This window comes from Quercus lobata, chromosome 4 (genome assembly GCF_001633185.2).
Source record: "Quercus lobata isolate SW786 chromosome 4, ValleyOak3.0 Primary Assembly, whole genome shotgun sequence".
Lineage (NCBI taxonomy): Eukaryota > Viridiplantae > Streptophyta > Magnoliopsida > Fagales > Fagaceae > Quercus > Quercus lobata.
Window position 1 is genome coordinate 3,281,422 of NC_044907.1, and position 14,043 is coordinate 3,295,464.

Sequence of the window (14,043 nt, forward strand, 5' to 3'; positions counted from 1 at the left end):
GATAAATTTGCTTGGTTCAGGGATGAGGAATTTGCTAGGCAAACTCTAGCTGGTCTTAACCCATATAGCATACAACTAGTTACGGTATGCATTTTTCATGGACTTATACAAAGAGGAATTTAAATAATAATAAAAATATATTTCCCAATGTCCATCTACGTGTATACGCTTAGTGAAGGTACTTCACTACATAGGCAGTTCATGCTAAACACTAGTTTCATCTTCACGATTTGAATTTTTGTTAGAGAAAGAGAAAGAAAAAGTCATAATTAATGTGGTGTGGCCTAATGGCCTATGCCCACAACAGAAAATCCTTGACGACCACATCCTTGTTATTTGAATTATTGTCCTACAATGAACCCAATGTAAGATACATGCAGTAGATAACACTAGGCTAACCTTAGGGTTGTAGTACTTGTATGACTATAATTAGTTTGCTTGCAGTAGAAGTACATAGGTACATTACATAGACCTCAAATGAGTTTAGGTCTCTTGAGCCATAATATTTTCAACATTCAGAACAAAAGAAATATGTTTGATTTGCAAATTTACCATATATCAAATGGCTAAATATCTGAGTTATTCAGTGGAAAAATTTATTTATAATCTTCAATGGCATTAAAATTTGTGAGTTATGTCATGCAGGATTGGCCCATGAAGAGTAAGCTCGATCCTAAGATCTATGGACTGCCTGAAACTTTGATTACAACAGAAATAGTGGAACGAGAGATCAGAGGCATTATGACTGTTAATGAGGTTACATATGTACACATAATTAGATGTCAATCTCCCCATGTTCCTTTCCTTTTGATGCTAATACTCCACTCAAAGTGTGCCTATAAATTTGCCTCTCTTTGTACAGTTACAATTGCTACTTGTCCAAATGGTTATTTTCAACATTTGCATCTCATTTAAACATATTTAATCTAAATTTGCTTTCTATCAAATGCTAAGAGTGCAGATAGGTATACATGTAATAAAAACTAAAAGATAAGATTTTTATTACAAGGGAAATCTTGAGAAGCAAAAAGTGCTCCCATCATTCCATAGCATGTTTTACCTGAAATTTCCAATGATTATCTAACTGTATCATCTTGCACTTACCTCTCTTCATAGGCAATCCACTTGAATGGTTGATGAATGAGTCCTCTAAAGAAACTAACATGCAATCTAAAGAAACTAAATTAATTCAAGAGCAAATACTCTGTTGTTTGCCGTGTCCCTTATCTCTACATAAACCAAAATACTAAATTATCTCTTTAACCAAATAATTAAAACCAGAAGAAGTGTGTTGGTATTTGCCACCAATTGTAAAAGTTGTTGGTTGTGCCCTGCATTGCATTGGGATTGCACAAAACTGGCTGTATTGTAAGCGATTTAATGAAATCTTATTTTTTGTGTTATCATTTTTGTAAATATTTTGGCTTGTTCCTTATACTAGTACTTTTTAGGTGTCTTACCACATAGAATTCCAGACTTAGCCTCAAGGTTGAAATTAAATGGGAAGAAAAAAAAAAATATATATATATATATATATCAAAACATTTTTCTTTTTAAAGTATTCGTTTGGAAATAGCCTATCTTTTTTTACAGGCAACTTTAAGAAAATTAAAAATTATGAGAAATAGTGGAAATAAAAATTTAAGTTTTAAAAAATTGTACATAAAAAATTAAAAGCTGAACCGAATGCCAAATAGGCTTTTAATCTATCACTATATTCTTAAAATTTAATACTACATAAAATCACGAAAATAAATTGCATTGGTGTCTGTTTAGGATCCGAAACTTTTTGCTGAAAGTACTATAAATAAAGGTAAAAGTTATCTAAAATAGTACAGTGAGACCCATGAATAGTACTAAAAAGTACAGTGGGACCCATGAATAGTAGCAAAATAAGCTTAATAATAAATTAAGTTGGCTTTTTAATTTGAAGCCAAACACACACGTAGTGATATCAGAAAATCACAAAACCCAGTTAAATAAAAAAATCACAAACCTAGTGAAACCCACAAAACCTAGAGCGAGAGAGAGATGAAAAGGTATATATATTTGAACTTTTTAATTTTCATTTTAGATTTGAGAGGACAAATTTTCTAGGAATAGTTGGTGCAGGGCGGGAGATGGAAAATTTGAGGGATCTTTTACCATGTATTGATTGATTCGATTTTCTTTCTTACCTTTTACAAAAATTATCATTTTTAGTCCTACGTTTTGATCACGATCAATTTGGTTATTATTATTATTTTTAAATTAATTTGATTAATTTAATTAATCTGTTCCTTATTGTTGACGAAAAATGTCTATATGCCAATAAACTTAAAAGTTGACATTTACCCAAAAAAAAAAAAAAAAACAATTTTAAAGTTGACATAGCTAATAAAATAATTAATAAATTTTAAAAAATGTCATGTCAGCAGCTAAATTAAAATTTCAATTTTAAAAAGAGAAAGAGAAAAAAAAATGTGGGACTTTGTTTTTTTGCATCTTCGTACACTTTCTCACCAATCAAACATAACCATCAAATTCTTTTTATTTTTATTTTTTTTTGACTTCTTGGTGAGGGTTGGTTCTTTGTTGGTACACAATCTGGTCTTTAAATTTTAAAGCATTATTAAAATGACAAGGATGATACTAGTTTGGCACTTCATAGAGGGTGTGATTTGGCTCTACAGGATTCTAGCTTGCAAGATTAGTGGTGTTCATGGTGCGATGTATTGCAGTTTTGGCCATTTTTAGCACCGTACTTTGTGGTGCAGTTTAGCCAAAATTATATTTGCACCGCACCTTATTTTTACAATCACATGTGTGGTACAGTTTAGAGTTTAGCTAAAACTATAACTGCAACTTAGCTCATTTTTGCGGTCACATGTGCGGTGCAGTGTATAAGATGTGGTTTAAAGTAGGTATATTTTTCAAATTTTGGGATTTTCCTGCCCAGCCCAAAACTAATTTTTCCCTTTGTTTTGGGCCTGTTTTAAACTATTGAACTAGTTTTTCTATATTTTGGGTTGGTTTTCCTAATCAACACTTGCTAGAGTTATTATTATTATTATTATTATTTTTTTGGGGAAAACTAGGGTTATTAAACTATTAATAATATATTTAATATTAAAAAAATAAACATATTAATATATAGAGGATGTGGTTTTCTTATTATAAAACCGCAAACTGCACTGTATTATACAGTGCGATGCATTGTTACTTGCGGTTCGGTGCGGTTATGCTATTATGCGAATGGTTTTGGTGTGAATTTTGTGGTTTGTGCGGTTTAGTGAACACCCGTAGGCACGATAATTGATTCATTTATTGCATCGTATCCAATGTAACCATGAGTCATATAACTCACATTACAAAATACAATTCGGATCTATCATTAAAGGATCAGATTTAGTAGACATATTATAAATTAATCATGAACTAAATAATTAATTGCTATTGGTTTTTCATTAAAAAAAATTAATTGCTATTGGTTTATTAATGACTAATAAGATCCATTAAAAATAAAAATCTAATTTTTCTATAGGAGTATGGATAAAATAATTGGGCCGTTTGGCTATGATGAAGATTGGATAAAATAATTGATTTTTCATTCTTTTTCTTTTTAACCGGCAATAAATAGGGATGAATTGAAGATTTGAACTCAAAACAACATCACTAAATTATAAATTTGTTTACTGTGTTAGAAATATTTTTAACTATAAAAGTTTTTACTGTATTAGAAATATTTTTAACACTAGAAGTAGAAGGCGATAAATGTTGTGTGCTTGCAGGTCCATTATATCATACTAGTGTGTAACCTCATGCATATGCACAGCTACATTTAAAAACAATCATATATATAATTTAGAATTTAATTGGATCCACTCTTTGGTTGAAGTGTGATAATGGGAGATACTATGTGATGTGCCCAGAAAAATCATTAAGGTCGTCCATTAATATGGACGACCTTGCATCATTAGTAGACCGTCAAAGATAACTGCTCAACACATTCAATAACGACCATCAAAGGTCTTAAACTCTCATCAAGACAAAAAACGTTACAATCAAGGTAATAATCACCCTAATTTATGTACAACAACTACCTAAGTCACTTATAAAAGGGACAATCGGTCTCACTAGCTAAGGTATGTCAAAAACTACATCAAAAGCTACAACAAAACACTATCTAAATACAATAAATATGGGTTGATACTAACTTAAGTATCGGAGGCTCCCCCACCGGGCACAACCCGGTGATCTCTTCGATCTATCTTTCTTTATCTTGCAGGTCCTACAAGATCATCTAAAGTTCCGGATTGGACAAGTGACCCAACTGACGATTTTGGCATCATCAGTTTGGCGCCGTCTGTGGGGATAGGGCGATTAGTCATCTAGCTCTTCCTGCAACAAAGGGTTCACTCGATTCAATCTAGAGTACCTCATGGGATGAGACTCAATGATCATCTCTTTACTCTGCCCATATCCAGTCATCTAAAATTGGGTCGAGATGGGAAAGATAAAGAGATATTACCAAGGCACCATCGTCTTTAGAACACGAATTGTTAGCCAAATGAATAGACGATGATGAGAGAGCCTAGATCCAAGGTCTCAAATCTGTTGGCCTCTAGCTTGAGGGTCTGGTGGAAAGACACCTCCAATGATGCCGTTACCAATGAAAGTGTGATTCCCAGCCACAAGACATGATTGGGTTGGTTGACAGTGATGTAAGAACTTCACAACCTGTGACCTTCTAGGCATGACATAGTACACACGACAACCACAGAAATTGAGCGACTTTGGCAGACCTCGCAGGAATGGCCTAGCTCCTTGGCCTTAAGGTAAGATGTGTCGTTTCTCATCTTGTTATATGGTCTTACATCATCTTGTTAAAAGATCTAGAATACTAGAAGTCTCAAAATGAAATGATAACCTCGTCTAAAACTTTAGAAATATAACAAAGGATTTTATTCTATTAGATATCCTTTTGTTAAAAAATAAAAAGAAGTGATTGTAGGTGGTCATATAATTTTCAGCCACCCAAGTCAACTATGATGAAATTACTATAGGAGAACTTTCCTTTCTTAGTTTCACCGGCTTCCCATTGTTTTTAGTTTGCATGAAAGGTGGAACCATACTTCAATAGAACATAATTACCTTACCAAAATTGTGATCTTAAATATAGGCATTAAAAAAAAAAAAAAGGAAAGGTAATGAATACCTTGACTGTTATAAACTGCACAGTCAAACCGGTCTCTTTGAGGTCCTTGCCATTAAAGCCAAATATAATTATATATTGCTAAGGATACAGCTGTAGTCATCAAGGATAGCAGCTAAGTCATTCGCAACTAGTGTTTACTGATGTATCACAGCTGTAGTATTCAAAATACAAATCTTGGATTGTGTTGAGATAGGATTAGAATAAGACGGAATTGTATTTAATTTTGTATCTAAGTGATAAGGGAGAAACATATCTGATTTGTATAGAAGAGTCAAGGCCGAATTGCATGGAGAAGCATATCTAATTGTGTATAGATGTGGTAAGGCCGAATTGTATTTTAAATTTTGAATATGTTACAAACTATGCTATATATGAAAATGCCTTGAACCGTGAATGGTAAGGCTAGGAAACAATTTCAATTAATTTTTTTTACATATATTGTGGCGTAATTGACATCCTAATAATGGCTCCTGCTATAACTAAAACAAAAATAGAATGTTTGTGTCCCTTTATGGTATTAGATTAATGGTACACTAAAGAAGAAAAATAAATGGTACCCTGATAATATCTTAGTTGATATTCACGGGTGATAAAGCCACAAAATAAGGCCATCCCCCAAACTTATATGTGTATTTATTGGTGGTGAAAGTATAGTAGAAAATGCATAACATGGTTAGAATGCTCTACAGTCGGTTGTGCATGAGTTATTAGTCCGTCAGTTGGTTAATGAAACTATGTTTTTTAAGGAACAATTCCGAAAAGATTTAAAAAGAAACCTTTAGGAATAAAATGCATGAATGACGTATTCGGCCTTGCACACAAAATAATTTTCAAAGTGAATGCAAGGTGGGACTGAAGTTGAAAGACCTAGAGAATTATAAAATTCAGTCCTTACAAAATTACCGCAATAGTTAAGCATAAATCATTTTCAAAATATTATGAAATTTTGTATCTTAAAATGTTCCACAATAGAATGAACAAAATTTACTATTCAAATTTTTCCATGTATAAATATATGTTGCTTTGACTTTGACAATGGAGAATTTAAATGGTTCCATCTATACCTAATCATGCTTCGAGCATTCAAAGGGAAAAATGTGGGACTCTCACGGTGTCACAATCCATATGTATGATTCAATAAAAGCGGCTATACAGGTACAATGTTTTTTTTTATTTTATGCTTGCACTAGTGACATCACCAGAGTAAGTACTTACTCACATATATGATATACAAGCAGAGCTTATTGTCTCTAAATACTAAATAGTATCAAATTATTTCCACGTGATTCTATTAAATAGAATGACATGTACTCTATTAAGCTCATCATTTGAGAACAACCGAGATTATTAATTTGTTAGTATTTTTTGGAGCAAAATGAGCCTAGTAAAGCTTGACAAAATGGATCAACCAAAGGCTTGACATAAGAAAAATCATCCGGTAGAAAAAGGTCATGGCGTAGGCACAACTGTTGAGAATGTCATAGAGGTTTTCTTACCAGTGAATGTACCTTTCATGTTTGAACGGGGGCAAACCTTTTGGATATATCTACATCTTCAAATAGCTGGAACAAAATACATCAACAATGGTGCCCAGTTCTTGGGCCTTAAGGTCAGATTTAAAATTTTCTTTTACTTTTAGCTCTCTAAGTATTTGCAACAACGTTTGAAATCAAGTTTTAGGCATAATGACAAATATCATTTTTGCTAAATAAAAACCAAGCTATAAATTTAAAATAAGATCATAACTGTTTACTATGATAAATATGATGACTGTTTATCATAATTGCAAATGTCATTAGACACACCGAATTCCAACACTCTTTAAAAAGTTTAAACACTTTGCTAAGTTTTATTTAGTTGCACGAGAATAGGATAATAGTTATGAACACAATTGTTGGAAAGGCAAATTGCTAAATTACAAGATTAGTACAAACATGTACACAAAAGGCTAGATACTTTCTTGCTAAAGTTAAAAGGCTTGATTAGTAATATCTGCTCTAACAAGTGTGACCTATTTTAAACTTTTGATCTCTAAATCTTAAGCCCATCCATTTCTTTTATTATTCTACTATCGCCAAAACCAAGAAAAAAGTGGAAATGGCTGAATTGCCTATAGAGCATGTGCTCCATACATAAAATAAGACAATTCTATTCAATTGCATGGCATTAAGTGTAGATTTAATTCTCACTAAGTTTCTATACTCTTACATGAAATGATATTGTTTGGACATAAGCTATATCAATTCACCCAAAATTTTGTATAATATGTAAACCTATAAGAGGTTTACTAGATTACTAGCTTAAGATATGCAAAAAACAAATGTTCCAAATTTTCTAAGGGGATGTCATAATTTGATGAAGAGAAACCCTTAAAAAGAAAATAGAGATATAGCTAAAAGTTGTGAAAATTCTATCTATATCACAAATGCTGAGTTTAACTCCTGTAAATTATGGGTTGTACAAATCCAACAAAGAAGAGCTCTATAAGTAAGAGTTCAATGACGAAGAGTTCGTCAAGAATACTACAACAATGAAAAGACCAAGGTATGTACAAAATAGTATTGAGATTTAAGGTCTTCTATTGAGGTAACTCATTTCTTTCTTTCTTTTTTATCCAAGAGATCATTTTATTGAAACTAAATAAATATCTAGCTTGCATGATTATTACAAATGTTTATGTAGAACATGTTGAAAATATTGCTATAAAATTGTTACAATTATCACAATCAATATGACTATATTTTTAGTTGCATATGTTTCATCGTCATGAATCTGAGAAGTTCAATTAAGTTTCTTACACTTAAAATGCTAGATGATCGTGTTCACAATATGCTCATGAATTTAAGTCTCAATAAATGTCCGCTATCTCCATCAACTCACCAAAATCTTCTTAAATTGCTTTAAAAATCATATATGGTGCAAGCACCTAACAAAGACCAATTTAAAGAAGCATATAGTCAAATAGCTTCAATTCTTATACTTCTCTATGATTCATATAGAATGCACTTCATCTTGTATAGCATGCAATTGCACATTTGTACATTGTCATGCAGCTAGCATTATTGAAGTGACTTAAGTGTACAATTAAAGAAGAAGGAAGAGGAAATTGCTATTACAAATGGCAATGACCATAGTCATTAAAGCACGCCAAAAAAAGAAGAAGAGAGGTTCCAATATTGAAAGACCATTCCCTAGTCGTCAACAAACGAGAATTGTACTTTTGACGTTTGAGCGGGGGCAAAAACATGGCCTAGTTTTTATGCCTTCAAAAAATTGAAGTAAAAGAGATCTAGGCCTTAGACATGAAGTATCATGTTGAGCTAAAAAAAAAAAAATTGAAAAGGGAAGAGCTCGTCATCTTAAAAAGGGAAAAACTTGTCAAGAAGTTCCCAACAATAAAAAGATCAAGGTATGTGACAAAATAATATCGTCATTTAAGGTAACACATTTATCTCTGTCTCTTTTATATTCGTTTATAAAAATTTACACCTAGTAAGGTTTCATGCAAAAATGTATGCATTACTAGACATATCACAAAAGAGGTAAAACTCTAGGATTACAAGGAAATAAGAAAAATGTCCACCTAGGCTATTGGTAACTTATTATTTATGAATTGTTCTAAAATTCTTGTTTAACAAAATCTTGGCAAGTGCATGTGCTACTTAATGCAGATATCAACATGGCCTCAAGAAGGTCCAAAACAACATAGCGTCAAGGAATCTTTCTAGCAACAAGTGACAAGATTCCTTAAATGGATGTAAGTCAAAAAAAAAAAAAAAAAAAAAAAAAAAAAAAAAAGGCTAAGTGATAAGATTCCGCCAAGACGGATGTAAATCACTGACAAAGCCTAAGTGACAAGATTTCTTAAATGGATGTAAGTCACCAAAAAATGGCTAAGTGATAAGATTCCGCCAAGACGGATGTAAATCACTGACGAAGCCTAAGTGACAAGATTCCTTAAATGGATGTAAGTCACCAGAAAATGGATAAATGATAAGATTCCGCCAAGACGGATGTAAATCACTAACGAAGCCTAAGTGACAAGATTTCTTAAATGGATGTAAGTCACCTGAAAATGGCTAAGTAATAAGATTCCACCAAGACAGATGTAAATCACTGACAAAGCCTAAGTGACAAGATTCCTTAAATGGATGTAAGTCACCAAAAAATGGCTGTAAGTCACCAAAAAATGGCTAAGTGATAAGATTCTGCCAAGACGGATGTAAATCACTGACGAAACCTAAGTGACAAGATTCCTTAAATGGATTTAAGTCACCAAAAAATGGCTAACTGATAAGATTCCGCCAAGACGAATATAAATTACTGACGAAGTCTAAGTGACAAGATTCCTTAAATGGAAGTAAGTCACCAAAAAATGGCTAAGTGATAAGATTCCGCCAAGATGGATGTAAATCACTAACAAAGCCTAAGTGACAAGATTCCTTAAATGAATATAAGACACCAAAAAAAAAAAATGGACAAGATTCCGCTAGACCGATGCAAATCACTAACGAAGTCTAAATGGCGAAGCTCCGTAACTGGATGTAAGTCACCTAAAAGTGGCTAAGTGACTAAAATTCCCTTAGATGAGTGTAAGCAGACAAGGATTCTCACACAAACGTGACAACCAGAAAATGAATGAAAGAAGAAGCATCGAAGTGATCAAAAATGGTCGTCCAAAGAAATTAGCTTGCTTTTCAGCAATGATAAAAAATGATCGTCCAAAGAAATTAGCTCACTTTCAAGATCAAGCTATGATCCCTCAAACGGCATATACTAAAAAGTCATCGCAAAAATACTACCATTCTTGAAGAAGAAAATAGTTGAAGATAAAGAAGCCTGAATCTAAACAAGTCAAGAATATTCCCTACGCCTGACCAGCATAAAGCAAAATCAGACTTGGGAATGGGGGGCAACTGATGTGCCCAGAAAAATCATTAAGGTCGTCCATATTAATGGACGACCTTGCATCATTAGTAGACCGTCAAAGATAACTGCTCAACACATTCAATAACGACCATCAAAGGTCTTAAACTCTTATCAAGACAAAAAACGTTACAATCAAGGTAATAATCACCCTAATTTATGTACAACAACTACCTAAGTCACTTATAAAAGGGACAATCGGTCTCACTAGCTAAGGTATGTCAAAAACTACATCAAAAGCTACAACAAAACACTATCTAAATACAATAAATATGGGTTGATACTAACTTAAGTATCGGAGACTCCCCCACCGGGCACAACCCGGTGATCTCTTCGATCTATCTCTCTTTATCTTGCAGGTCCTACAAGATCATCTAAAGTTCCGGATTGGACGAGTGACCCAACTGACGATTTTGGCATCATCACTATGCATCAAAGACATTTATGACCCTAAAAAAGAGAGGCGGGTTTGTGGGGTTGGATTAATGAAACTGATACTGAAGATGATGACTTGGCAAAGAGATGGGTATTTGTTCAGGCAATATCAATAATAATCCTATGTCAATTGACAATTTTTCTTGGTTTATTTTTAAAAATACTTATTAAAAGAAATATTTTATAATTGGTGTACTAGTTGAGAGTTGAGATCCAAATGTTGAAAAAAGGTTGGCTTTGACATGTGGTAATAATATAAGGGAAATATTAACGAATGACCTCAGGGTATTTGTTAATGAACCATTTTAAGAAAATTTTTATGGAAGAAGAAAAAAAAACAATTAATGTTTTGATAGCTTTTTCTATTTCCCATAAAAGTGGTATTAAAACTTTTTTATAATGGTTTGTTGTCAATTGCCTTTGAGCATTCATTACACCCATAATATAAATAAGAGTTCTCAAAATATAATATATACACACACACACACACTAATACTACATGCAAACTCATGTGATGCACTAGAGTTAATAGTATACATATTATAGACATTTTGCAAGATCGCATTTGTAAATAAAAACATTCATAATAAAATAAAATAAAATACAATTGGAAGAAGTATTTAACTTCTATTCTTTTCCATGGTTTAGAAGTGTTGTCTAACCTAAAACGTTATTGGGTTGCTAGGAGCTAGAGATATAAACTGTTAATACTAGACATATGTGCTTATGTTGTCAACAACTTAGTGCAGGTTCATAATTACAGAAATCTAGCTACAAAATAATTCACAATTCTTAAATTAATAAAACAAAACTCCCAAAAGTTATATATATTGTTATATACACACACTCAAAACTAATATCTTTTGAATACATACACATTGTACAACCAAGTCTTAATTTTCCCATCAACCGTTCATCATTCAATTATCACACACAAACACAACAACCTTCACAAGTGTGGTGCATTAAAAAAATTTAAATTATTTTTATGAGTTATTCTTTTTTATTAAAGTTAAACTTTCTTGAGGAAACTGTAGAACTTGAAGATGATCCAATACTTTGGAAAATGATTTCTATATTCACATGATGAACTAAATCACAGAGATTCTGTCATATATATACTGAACAGAGTAATAGGAAAAGATACAAACTAATCAACTTACAAGAAACCAATCAAAACAAACACCTGTCACCTACAATAATGCTAATATAATCATAAGTAGAACGACCTGTAGCTTATCATTTTATTCATATACAAGTAGACATATAAAACCGCTGTCGTTCTTCACTATAATATGCCTCTTCAATGCTTCTATTCTTGACTGTAGCTTTTTTTCAACCTTCGATATTTCAATAATAAGAAGAGTGGGTTTTGAAACCATCATTAAAAAAATTATAATAGAATATCACTTTTACAGTCAAATGTTAAAGATACCCTTATCAAAAAGAAAAAAAAAAAAAAGAAAAAAGAAAAAGAAGAAGATAGGGAAAGACACATATAGCTTAAACAAGGGAGTCAATACCGTACCGGAAGCCGTTTTAGTTTGGTCAAGAAAATGGAATATTTTGGTACCGGTTAACACCGGTGTACCATTTCGGGATTACCGCTATATATATATATATATATGTATGTATGTATATATATCTTCATTATTCAAAATCTATAAAATTTGTTACAAATATTTAAAATGATGATTTACATGTATGCTTTAATATGTGAACCTTCTGATTAAAGTGTTAGCTCATTAATAATAAATAAAAGAAAATACTTAGATAATTCTTAAAAGAAAATACTTAGCATTTCCCTTATATCAATAATAGTAATAATACAAGTTTATAGTTGTAAATGTAAAATTCGATTTGTAGAAAATCGAGTATGGGACAATCAGACTTTAAAAAAAAATGGAACTTGAGTTCCATTCAAGGTACTCGAGCTACAAGAACTCGAGTTCCACAAATTTTTTTTTTTTTAAGTTTCATTTGGCATAACTTGATTTTAAACCAATCGAGTTTTATATTAAAACTTGATTTTATTAAAATCGAGTTTCAAAACAGGGACATAGATTTAAATAGTTTCAAAACAGAGATATATTATTAAATTTTTTTTAAAATAAAGGTAAAAGGCTTGAATTCCCAGCAGTTTCCTTGTATCCTTAACAAAAGTAATACAAGTTTGAATTATCAAAGTCCTATTTGGTGAACAAGTTTTAATACACATTTTCACATTTTAAACAACTTTACACACATTTCAATACACTTTTTCACTCATACATATATTAAAAACACTCAAACACCAAATAGCACAAATACCTTTGAAACTTATGTCAAGTGCCTTTGAAACTTGTGTTCTTTTAATATTAAAAATATATAAAAATCTATTTGAAATTTAAGTTATCCGAGTTCACGTGGGTAGTGTCAGGGCACACTTCCACACTTAACAAAAGGTGAAGTCTTTATTTGATAAAACAAAAAGCAAAGAAAGTTAAAAGAAACATCAGTCAGTAAGAAGAAAAACAGAAGTGGAGCAAGTTTGGACGAAAGATGAAGAAGAAAACCAAAGACAAAGAGGAGATGGAGAATGATCGGCGAAGTGGCGTCGCTGCGGGAAAGGTGGAAGCGACTGCAAGGTATGGGTATCTTTTTTTTTTTTTTTTTTTTTGAAAAAATGATTCTATTAGGAGCATCTTTAGTAGATTAAGTAAATTTTTTATTGAAAAATAAACAATAATTTTTACCTTTTATCTACCCATTTTTACCTACTCACTTTCCAACAGATTCTCTATTCTATTCTCTATCTCATTTAAATATTATTTCTTCATTAATTATTTATTTTTTTTTTAACAACTACACATCTTCCAACATTTTTTATTCAATACCTGATTATTATAAGAGTATCTTTAGCAAATCTCTAAATTTTGTACTATTTGGAGAATGAACAGTAACTTTTACTTTTTAGCTACTCACTTTTTTAAATACATTTCCAACAAATTCTTTATCTCATTTAAATATTATTCTTCATTCATTATTTATTCTTTTTTTAACAATTATACATCTTCCAATTTTTTTTTATTCAACACATAATTATTATAATAGGAAAAAAAATATTTGAAGAATGAACAGTAACCCATCAAACTTGATGAGCTACTGATCATGAGCCAAAAAAAAATCTCCTAACAGAGACTCCATTGGAGAGCTTTTTTGGGTTTCACTCTTTATTATAGAAAGAATTTTGGGTTTACATAGACCATTAGAGATGCTCTAATAGGAAAAAAAATATTTGAAGAATGAACAGTAACCCATCAAACTTGATGAGCTACTGATCATGAGCCAAAAAAAAATCTCCTAACAGAGACTCCATTGGAGAGCTTTTTTGGGTTTCACTCTTTATTATAGAAAGAATTTTGGGTTTACATAGACCATTAGAGATGCTCTAATAGGAAAAAAAATATTTGAAGAATGAACAGTAACCCATCAAACTTGATGAG

At 31.7% G+C, this 14,043-nt stretch overlaps 1 pseudogene across 1 annotated transcript in view; it reads left to right on the plus strand.

The window, feature by feature from the left end:
- The window catches only part of LOC115986808, a 35,381-nt pseudogene that overhangs the window by 4,889 nt on the left and 16,449 nt on the right, over positions 1–14,043 (plus strand). The window lies entirely within an intron of this gene.